The sequence below is a fragment of the Schistocerca gregaria genome, chromosome 3 (genome assembly GCF_023897955.1).
Source record: "Schistocerca gregaria isolate iqSchGreg1 chromosome 3, iqSchGreg1.2, whole genome shotgun sequence".
Lineage (NCBI taxonomy): Eukaryota > Metazoa > Arthropoda > Insecta > Orthoptera > Acrididae > Schistocerca > Schistocerca gregaria.
This window is the reverse complement of record NC_064922.1, coordinates 678,641,319-678,653,135: the sequence shown is the minus strand read 5'-3', so window position 1 is coordinate 678,653,135 and position 11,817 is coordinate 678,641,319. Positions and strand designations below refer to the sequence as shown.

General features: G+C 44.9%; 1 pseudogene; it reads left to right on the top strand.

The window, feature by feature from the left end:
- The first annotated feature begins 2,532 nt into the window (after positions 1-2,532).
- LOC126357105 (5S ribosomal RNA) lies at positions 2,533-2,650 on the top strand (annotated as a pseudogene).
- Positions 2,651-11,817: the final 9,167 nt, after the last annotated feature.

The window sequence follows — 11,817 nt, the reverse complement described above, 5'->3', positions numbered from 1 at the left end:
GTCTCTCTTTATCGGCCGTCAGGGCGCCTTGATATTCGGAGGGGACTTCAACTGTAGCCAAGCACCTAAGGATCAGTTACCACATCATTCTTCCTGAACGGAACTTTCGACAGTTATAAATAATCTTCAATTGGTGGACTCGTGGGAACATGTTTGTGGGGATCGGCCCGGATTTACGCACTACACAAGCCATTCCTCCAGCCGCATCGACTGGATTTACATCTCACGCTCCATAGCTGTGGGACAAGAGCTGCCGAAGTTTGTCCCACAGCGTTTTATGACCACAAGGCCTACATCTGTGCCATTACCCTCGGCCGCCAGAAGGTATGGCACAGCCGTGGTCCTTGGAATTTGAACGTCGCCCACTTAGCCTCTCAGGAATGTCGCCGCCTTATACAGAACACGTGGGATTCCTATAGCCGCCGACGTGGCATCTACCGGTCTACACTGTCGTGGTGGTTGCTCTGCGCCAAACCAGCCCTCCGGAAGACCTTCATACGCTACAGACGAGAAGTAACAGCATGGAAGAGACATACCATGGACTTTAACTACAACATCTTAAGGGAATGTACAACATTGCCTTACTCACCTGCAAGGCAGATGACGGTCAACCGTGGCAAGGCACAGATCATCAGATTAAGTCGTTGCCACCTTGAGGGTGCTATCGTCAGAGCACGCCCTCAAGACAGAGTGGCCCAGGAGGAACCGTGCATGGACCACGTCATTACAGAGCGACGGCGCCGACGCAGGACACTGATCCAAGCAGTCACGACGGAAGACGGGCGACGCCTTGATACCCAGGGCGATATAGGAAACGCCCTTCGTGCTCACTACACTAGGCTGTACTCGGAACACCGACATCCCCCAGAGGTGATCGCCGAAGTCTCTCAACTCACTTATGGCACAATCTCTCCGACAGCAGCAGCGGATTTGTATAGCGGCCGTTTCACGCCGCCGATACAGATGCAGCGATCGGTACGACAAGGCTGCCCTCTTTCGGTGGTATTGTACGCCCTCGTCCTGGAACCACTTCTCTGCGATCTCCGACAACGCCTGACTGGGATGTCCTTTGGTGGACACACTTTTTGCTGCACTACCTATGCGGATGATCTGGTATTACTTCTTTGCAGTAATGACAATGTTAGTGCAGCACTGGCGTGGGTAGCGACCTACAGCGTGGCATCGAGGAGCAATCTCAATCTCCACAAATAGCACGCCCTGTCTATAGGCAGAGGTCTACCCGACGAGAGCGTCGCACCGCTACGAATCAGTGACACAATCCGCTGTCTTGGCATTGATTTCACATCTGACATGAAACGTTCAACAGACCTTAACTACAGGCGTTTATTGAATCAGACGAGAGCAGGAAAAAGTGAAAACCGTCTTAGACATCTCGACCTCCTGCAATGGACGCGATATGCTAACCTGTATTTGGCGTCACGCATCCCCCATTTTGCACAAACACTCCCGATAGCACCTACTCTGGCTCACCGCATGTTGGCGGTTTTAGGATTCTTTGTTAATACGGGCATGTTATTTAAGATTCGTTACGAGTCCCTAACCTTCCCGAGGAGCAGCGGGGTTTAGGCCTTTGTCATGTTGAGAACAGAGCGAAGCCCCTGTTCGTCAGCTGTCACCTGCAACTGTGGCGACGAAGCCCGACGTGTCTCACAAATCTCTTACTGGAGGCCTTACGACTAAGCTCACTCGCACCCCCTGCGATGATGTCGGACATCACAGCACCTTTCTTCTACATTAGCCAATTCTTCCTTGAATTAAGCTACATCCGCACTGCACTAATACCCACACGCTTGATGATAAGGCAATATATGCTGCCATGCAACTGAATAGGACGCCGAATAAAGCAAACACCCCACTACAAAGTGGCTTGCTGGGTGGCAGGCAGTAAATGCCACCATCCTTGATACTGACGTGCAAGCTGCATGATACGTAACTGTTAATGCCAGTCCCGGCTTCATCACATCCACCTCGCCGACTCACCCTTGTGTGCCACATACCAAGTGACTGACACGGATGAACATCGTTTCGAATGCGGGTCGGCAAAGGACATTTGACATTTGGTGCGTCAGATATTGGCTTTTCTCACACGCAAGACGCCCGACAGGATAACTACCAGATTACTTCTCTCCCCCGATAAGATGTATTTCCCAAGAGCAAAAACGAACTCTGTGACGTGGATTAGCGGCTACGCTGTTCACTACCTCTTCGGTGCTGGTGAAAAGACAGTACCCGATTTTTGGTATTACCTCAACGAACGACATTGTGTGATCGTCAGTAACCCTAAATACAGGCAATATTTTTCTAATTTTGTAGGGAGCGCATTCCATAATCCTCAGGACGAGTTTCTATTATTCTGTTTATGTAGCCGAAGAGAAACAGCTTACCTATATCCATTTGTATAAAAAAAAAATAATAAAAAAGCGGTTAAGGTGACTGCTCGCATAAAGCTGGGAATCCGTGTTCGGGTCCTGGTCCGGCACAAATTTTAACTGTCGTTATTCCGTTGTACAAGGCAACGGCCTTGCCGCATTGGATACACCGGTTCCCGTGAGATCACCGAAGTTAAGCCCTGTCGGGCGTGGTCAGCACTTGGATGGGTAACCATCCAGGCCGCCATGGGCTGTTGCCTTTTTTCGGGGTGCACTCAGCCTCGTGATGCCAATTAAGGAGCTACTCGACCGAATAGTAGCGGCTGCGGTCAAGAATACCATCATAACGACCGGGAGAGCGGTGTGCTGACCACATGCCCCTCCTATCCACATCCTCCTTGGAGGATGACACGGCGGTCGAATGGTCCCGATCGGCCTCTTGTGGCCTGCGGACGCAGTGGTGGATTCCGTTGTACCTGATGGTTGTTCGTATTCTCAACTGGGAATACATTTCATTTATTTCATAACGGCTGTAGTTGCCGCAGTGCCTGTTCCTTCAGACATGCATCCACGTCCGAAGAAATATTGCATCGTTTCTCTTAACAACACAGGCACTGCAACCTCGAATTTTACATAAGTGTTCTATTTTAATTCACTTGACATGTTTCATGTCGTAGCGTTTATTGTTGAGTATGACGCTCCACTAATTAATTTCAAAAATGTTGCCTCCACCAGAGATCAGCTGTGAATAGCAATCTATATCTCTTGACCAAACACGGAGAACTAAATTTCAAACGGTAGTTGACCGCAGATTGCATGTTGCTTCCAACAAAGTTGTTCAGTTCCTAAAAAAGTCATCATATGTGAGCATAGAAAGTATTTACCAATACAACGACAAACTGATCTCAGTATGATAGGTCTGAGTTCTGACACCATTTTAAAAATTTAACCGACCGTTAACTTATTCCTACCATTCCGAACGCTTCGTAGCTTCACCAACTCACCATAAAGAGGATGCCATTTTTTTACGTAACGTATTTTATTCAGTATGAACAAAATCCTGGTTATCTCTCTCCTTTATCTGCACACTTGTACAGTCTTATCTACGATATATGCGAAATACCTTTTATTTGTCCTGATCTTCAAGCAGTACACTGCTATCGACGTCGAAATGGCTACAATGTTATCTGGAAGCAAGTAGCTGAGCCATCGAAGTGAACTAAAAATAATCATCAGACATTTCTGCCAGATTCCACTATAACAGTTGTTCAATCATTTGAATAATGCTTACGCTCAGTGGCCTGGTAGGATCACGATTATAAAAAATTGGTTGGAGGCGACTGTAACATACCGAGCATAAACTGGGACATCTATGCATTCGTTGGCTCTGGGGCCGACAGACAGTTTTGCTAAGTAGTTCGTAACGCTCGAAAGAAACGCAAATGAAAGATTTTGATAGAGAACAAACAATGTATTTACCTTAATAGTGTTCAAAAGTCATTATATATATATATATATATATATATATATATATATATATATATATATATATATATATATATATATATATATATATATATATATCAATTCATGACATCCAGTCTTACAAATGTCCTTATTCTGACGGACACATGTCCAGATCGTCCACTCTCAAAACTCTTGCATCTCTCTCCCCACATCAACCACTGCTGGCGGCTCACCTCCAACTGCCCAACGCTGTGTGTTATTCCCATCCAACTGCCCGAAACTACAAAAGCGAATATCCCAATAATGAGCCCAACCAGCGACAGACTGCCCACAGCACAGTCAGCGATTTTCATACAGAGCGCTACGTGGCGTTATCAACATAAAAAAACTAGACAGAGTATTTACATAGACCCGTTGCTCCACACAAAAAATTTTACAAATTGTTTTGGGCAGTGCCTAATACTGATTTGAAAAATTTTAATAATTACAATAACAAAGATATCAAGAGCATACACTTATTGATACACTGTTGGTCAAAAGCCAAAATTGTCCTGATCATTCATCACAGTAGTAATTGCAGGTTTTTTCAACGTCTGAGCTGTAAAATGCACAAAGTAGTTGATTTCCATGCAGTCATGCAGTCTTGAAGAAGTAGTGTTGTCCTTCCCACTGAAAGATAGTGCTGACTCTTGACATGCAGACAGGGCCACAACAGAGCAACCCCAGAGCAGAGTCATTCGAAGTTTTGAAGAATATTCGTAGGTAGGTCATCACAGAGCAGACCCACAGTATTTCTTGTAGACATTATGGTATTGGTGGCCCATCAAATGTGCGGACCCACTGTAGTCCTGGTAGAGATAATGGTATTGGTGGGCCACCAAGGTTCAGACACACTGTAGTCTTTGTAGAGATGAGGAGCCATCCTTTGTGACTGTGCGGGTGCACAATAACCATCGAATGATCTTGTGGATAATTTAGCAACTCCATGAACCACCACTTGTGAAACCACAAAAAACTTTTGAAATGTCTTTAAAACCAGCAATACTGTTAACTAGTCCCTTGCGGAATTACCAACTCATATGCGAGCACTAACAGTCCTCTTTTTCTTTTTTGACTTCTCACATATTGTGCATATACTACGACCAACAGAAACGTGTGCACTGAAATGAAACTTCCTGTTAGAAAAATTAAGAATGACTCTGCTGGTTAACCTCTTACGTTATTTGATTTTAAAACACCTGAGTAAAAATTACGTACTCAGACATTTCTCTATTTACTTATTATGATCGTCTCTAAACTGACACAATATTTTTTAGCGCAACGCAATCTGACTTTCAATAATACCCACAGAAGAATGGCCTGACTAACAATACCTATACCTTTCATTAATCTTTTACCTCGCAAAAATCTTCGTTACTCGAAGTACTGTAACACAGTGAGCGCCAGTACTGCCAGCTAAATAAAAGTTTCTAACTACTGGAGGCACTAACTACTGATAGGCATAGTTAGCTAATGAAAGATTTTGATAGATAACGAACAATATATTTACATTAATAGTGTTCAAAAGTCATTATATATTTTTCTGACGGCCACACTTCCAGATCGTCCACTGCTGGTGGCTCACCTCCAACTGCCTAACGCTATGCGCTGTTTCCATCCAACTACCCAACACTACACAAGCGAATATTCCAACAATGAGTCCAACCAGCCACAGACTGATCACAGAACAGTCAGCGATTTTCATACAGAGCGCTACGTGGCGTTACCAACATAAAAACCTAAACAATCTACTTACAATCTTCTTACCGTCTTCCATTACTATTTTCGATTTTTCTTTCAATAATCTTCTTAACATGGACAATATGCTCTTCTGGACTTGCCCAATGCACTCTAATTTACAAATTGTGACATTAGGACCGTAGGGTTGTTCTGCACGTACCCGGTCATAAGCCTTCTTGTCACCGTCCCCAAATTGCACAAAGCGTCAGAAAAACCAACATATCTCACGAAAAAATTGTCGTATTTATATAAAACAAAAACTGTTTCACACAGGAAACACCAGGCATTTCAAATATGCTAAAAGCTAAAAATCGAATTTTGTAAGCCCACTTGCCTTCCGTCTCCCCTTAACGTCGGTTAGCTTGAGAACTAGTGGGCATAATCTAAATTCCAATACAGTATAATAAATTTTCTTAACACAGAAAAGCTTACATCTGTGGATCAACACGAATATACATTGACGGAAAGAAAACCGCAACACAAAGAAGTAATTTATGTAGAGTAACGGAATTTTGGGAATGCAGTTGTCTTGGTAACATATTTAACTGATTAACATGATTGCTGCATCAGAGTTTAATGCAACTGCGAGGTAAGCCATCGCAAGTGTGAAATGCTGGTACATTAAGAATCGGTGTACTAGCCAAAATGTGGAATGTAAGCACGCAAACGCGTGAGTGCATTATGCCGTACAGGTGCCGGATGTCAGTGTGGGGTATGTAGCTCCATGTCTGCTGCACTTGGTCAATACAGAAGCGGTTAATGCTGTTAGTGGAAGACGCTGTAGTTGCCCTCCGTTGACGCCACGCATGCTCTGTATTGGAGACAGACCTGGTGATCGAGAAGGCAAAGAAACATGAAGACACTCAGTAGAGCATGTTGGGTTACAACAGCGTTAGTGGGAAAACGTTATCCCCTTGGAAATCACCACGTGGAATACTGCTCGTGAATGGCAGAAATACAAGTCGAATCACCAGACTGACGAACTCATTTTCAGTAAGGGTGCATGGTAAAACTATGACAGTGCTCCTGCTGTCATTCGAAATCGCATCCCAGGCCTTAACTCTAGGTATATCTCCAGAGTGTATAGCACACAGACAGATTGGTTTGAGGTTCTCAACTGGCCTTCTTCTAATCAGGTCAAGGCCATCACTGGCTCAGAGGCAGGACCAGCTTTCATCAGAGAATACAACAGACCTCAATCCTACCCTCCAATGAGCTCTCGCTTCACACCACTGCAGCTGCAAATGGTGGTGGTTTGGGGTCAGGGGAATCAATGCTACAGGGCTTCTGCTTCAAAGAGGTCCATGAGGTAACCATATTGTAACAGTTCGTTGTATTACCGTGATGCCAACTGCTGCTCAAATCACTGCTGGACATACGCCCTAGCTATAAGCCAAACATGATAATCGTTCCTCTTTGTAGCGCCACGCTGCCTTCCGTAGCTCGATCTTCTCGCGGCCGTACATTTTCGCGATGGCCATCTACAGTGGCTACATTCCTGGAAAATCATTCTGCAGTGTCATAAAAAACATCTAGCTTTTCTCAACCCTGTTACACGACCTCGTTCGAACTCAGTGGAGTGTTGATAATGGCGTCTGTATCACCTTAAAGGCATTCTTGACTAATATCAGCTCACCACGTTCAATCTGAAACGGAACTAACGCTCACCACCGTTACAGCACGTATTTAAAGCAAATCTGATTTGCATCCTCGTAGTGGCGGTACTAGCTCCAGTATTATGAAGCTGGAACAAAATTGGAATGGACGTCATCTTTCAAATGCAGAAACAATTCTGACAACTTTCTATGTCGCACAAACCCTTAATGGTGTTGCGATTATCTGTCCGTTATCGTAGAAAGCATCGCCAAATTCAGCCTGCACTTTCCTCGTACGATACCCTGCGTACCATGGATAAAGAGTAACAGGCAAACTCCACATTGCTAGATTTGTGGAGTGTGTTTGACACAGTGACACATTCCGTACATTGACGGAGGTCAGAGCATACGGAATATATTTGTACAAGTGGCTCGAAGGTTCTTAAGTAACAGAACCTTGTATGTTGTTCTGGTGAAAAATGGTGCAAATGGCTCTGAGCACTGTGGGACTTAACGGCTGAGGTCATCAGTCCCTAGAACTTAGAACTACTTAAACCTAACTAACCTAAGGACATCACGCATATCCATGCCCGAGGCAGGATTCGATACTGCGACCGTAGCGGTCGCGCGACTCCAGACTGTAGCGCCTAGAACCGCTCGGCCACCCGGCCGGCTGTAGTTATGGACGGTGGGTGATCATCAGACATAAAGGCGTCGTAAGAATGTCCCGGAAAAGTGTGATAGAACCGCTCCTGTTCCCTATATTCATAAATTATGTGGAAGACAGGGTGTGCACGTTGGTGACGCTTAGTGTACGAGAAAATGTGGTCTTTCAATTACTTTAGGAGAATACGAGATGACTTGTATAGCATTTCTATTTGATGTAGTGAGTGACGACTTTCTCCAAAAATGGAAGAGTGCTAGTGAAAGTAGATGAGTGGGAAAAACTATCCTGCAGTGTTTCAGGGTAGGCATACATATGAGTTTATAGAAAATCACTTAGGTAAGACTATGTATTCATTTTGCCAGCAGGTCAACAGTTGTGTTCCGCAAGCAGAATGTTCAAGTGTTAAGATAGGATAATGATTTCACAGATATCGGTGATGCAAGTATCTACTATAGGACAATGAATGCCCATTTATCCACCTGCATCATGGCACTGGTGATCTGTACGTGATCCGTGCATGGCTCGTGATCGTGCCATCTCTTGTTTAACATCCTATTTTTGCCGTACTGCCACCTCTTTATGTTAGTTTCAATTACTGGTGTCACTGAGTTGCTGCTTTGCCTGTCAGTGAGCGGCAGCAGCAGCACTTATCGATATAAGCCCTGCTGTATTACATCTACTGGATTGCTATTACTTCCCGGTCGTCGTGTGTCGACAAGCAGTTGTAACGTGCCAGCGGTTCGTTCGGACCTGGCAGTGTTTGAGTTGGAAAGCGGCACAATTTCAGTTGGGGCGCGCAGCAACGAGGTCCGGACCGCCATGACTCGCCCGACGGTTGCCGACACTCATGACTGGGTTGGGGGACGACTTTGGTTGGTCGTCGGTCGGTCGTCTTCCCGGACGACGTGTATTTGGCTGGCGATCGCTTAGGGGTTGACTGTGTGTACCGACTTGAGATTCGTCCCTGTTATTGTACAGGCACTGTCATGAACATTGTCTAGTTCCTCGTGCAAGTTTTCATGAAACCGTTTGTAGTTTGTGTGATTTTGATGGACAAGTTACTTTAAATGTTATCGGCGTCCTGGCTCTGAGGAGTTGGTCGGTTGGTGTGCATCAGCCAGGAAATTTCTTCGCGGCGCAGTGGGCCGGGACCGCTGGCAGTCTCTACGCAGTGTCGAAGTGTGTGGGAGCTGTTCCGATTGCTACGAGGTTCGTCACTCACCGACCCAGGACATCAAAGTTGAGTGGTGATTTAATTGCAAAAGCCAGTCTGTTCACATTGTGCCAATGGTTTTCATGATTGGCTGTTGGGGGTATTCCATGAGCAACAGCGAGTGTTCGAATTGGCGAAGGTTTGGCCACCATCCGGTAGAGTTTAACTGTATTTTGGTTATTTGAAGTCCAAGTGCACCCTCGGAATTTTTCTGCCTTGTGGCCGTTAGCGTTCCGGTTACCTGCCCTGACCGCTGATGTAAAATTCAGGCAGTGACCTTTCATCACCGTGTTGTCACTGTCCAACACGTGTGTGCAGTTTTGACAGCTTATGCATACTTGCTTGTGGTCGGCTACGCCTTTTACGTTTTGCCATAGGAGTTCCTTGTGTACTGGTCGGGTGGAAAGCAAGTCGTCTTGTCGGTGAGTCCGTTGACTGTCTCTTGGTTGGGTTGGGTTGCCGGCTGATCGGATATAGTCAGGCCGACTACCTGTCTCCCCTAAGCGAACGTTAATATTTCAAGTGCAGAACGACTTCCGGAAAATTCTGTGCGCCGATGGCTGTACTGCAGTTCCTTATTGATGTTCGATTATGTATTTTAATGGATCATAGCCTATGGTTTAAATCTGTATGCTTTTAGTTTGGTTTTTAATAATGGACCTTCAGCCGTTTTAAAATTAAATACGTTATGCCCTTAAGCCATAAAATTGTGTGATATATTCAGTCGATAGTTAAGCTCGGAAATTTGCGCTATAATGTTTGGGGAACTAAATAAAGTTATATACGTTCGAGTGTAACTGACAGCCGCTCATTTTTGGCCCCTTTGCACAATTACAACTAGCTGTTCTGTCCTGCGGACTTAAGCAGGCGTCTCAGTACCTTCAGAAACATGCTATACCAAGTAATCATCTGTGAACTGTGCTCAATTGGTTTTCCATAGAGTTTGCGGTGCCTGTGTGGCTCCTAACCTTGGTTAAATCCTATTGAGTAAGAAAGCTGCTATCCCTAGGGATGTGAACTCTCCGGGGTCTGAATCGGCCAGTTTACGTTATCAGGCGCTTTCCCGTGCATGAGCTAAGTTTCTCGACGTTTTGTGAGTGACAAAAATAGCTTCTTCTGCTACTACTGTAAGTAGGCGGTTTAGGTTTTTATGTTGGTAACGCCACGTAGCGCTCTGTATGAAAATCACTGGCTGTGCTGTGTGCAGTCTGTGAGTGGTTGGCATTGTTAGAATATTCGCTATTGTAGTGTTGGGCAGCTGGATGTGAACAGCGCGTAGCGTTGCGCAGTTGGAGGTGAGCCGCCAGCAGGGGTGGATGTGGGGAGTGAGAGGGCGGAGTTTTGAGAGCGTATTATCTGGACGTGTGTCCATCAGAAAGAATAAATTTGTAAGACTGGATGTCATGAACTGATTATATATATATATATATATATATATATATATATATATATATATATATATATATATATATATAAAATGACTTTTGAGCATTATTAAGGTAAATACATTGTTTGTTCTCTATCAGACTCTTTCATTTGCTAACTATGCCTATCAGCAGTTAGTGCCTTCAGTAGTTAGAATCTTTTATTTAGCCGGCAGTACTGGCTCTCGCTGTATTGCAGTAGTTCGAGTAACGAAGATTTTTGTGACGCAAGTGATTCATGAAAGGTAGAGGTTTTGTTAGTGGGGGCCCATTCTTTTCTAGGCATTTTTGAAAGTCAGACTGCGTTGCACTAAAAATATTGTGTGTCAGTTTAATGTTAATCAGAATAAGTAAAGAGAGCAATGACTGAGTACGTTCAGTTCTGCTTAGCTGTTTGAAAATCAAATAACGTAAGAGGTTTTCCAGCTCTGTCATTCATTAACTTTTCTAAGGGGACGTTTGACTACTAGTGACCTCTGGCGTTTTTACCTTCAAGCGACTGTTTTGATACATGCTGGTTGCATTACGTTCAATATTTACAGTGAAGGCGTCGGTTTGATCAAATGGTTCAAATGGCTCTGATCACTATGAGACTAAACATCTATGGTCATCAGTCCCCAAGAACTTAGAACTACTTAAGCCGAAGTAACTTGAGGACATCACACAACACCCAGTCATCACGAGGCACAGAAAATCTCTGACCCCGCCGGGAATCGAACTCGGGAACACGGGCGCGGGAAGCGAGAACGCTACCGCACGACCACGAGCTGCGGACGTCGGTTTGATAATGTACGTCATGTCCAGATCTAGTCACCACAAAGGGATTTTTCGCACCGCAACTTCGAAATAATTAAAAGCAACAGATTTAATACATGTTGCTGATCCACTTTTCTCGCATAATGCTTTAGGTTCATAAAACTGTAACTGTTTCCGTGTCTGCCTGCCCCACAGTCAAGTCATTGGATACTGAAGAGTGCTTGATGTATATGGGCAAAGAAATAACGAAGATAGCGGCTCACGAAGACCTGTATTGGGATTGCGGTTGTTTACTTAAGGCATCGATTCGTTGCCTCCGCGGCTGCCGACGCGGTGAAATGTAAACACGGCTCTGACGGCGCCTGATAAAGGGAGACCGGCCGCAGTAGACGCCGACGGATGGGGCCTGAGGCTGGCACAGCCGATCCGCTATTTGCAAATGTTCAAATGTGTGTGAAATCTTATGGGACTTGACTGCTAAGGTCATCAGTCCCTAAGCTTACACATCTAAATTATCCTAAGGACA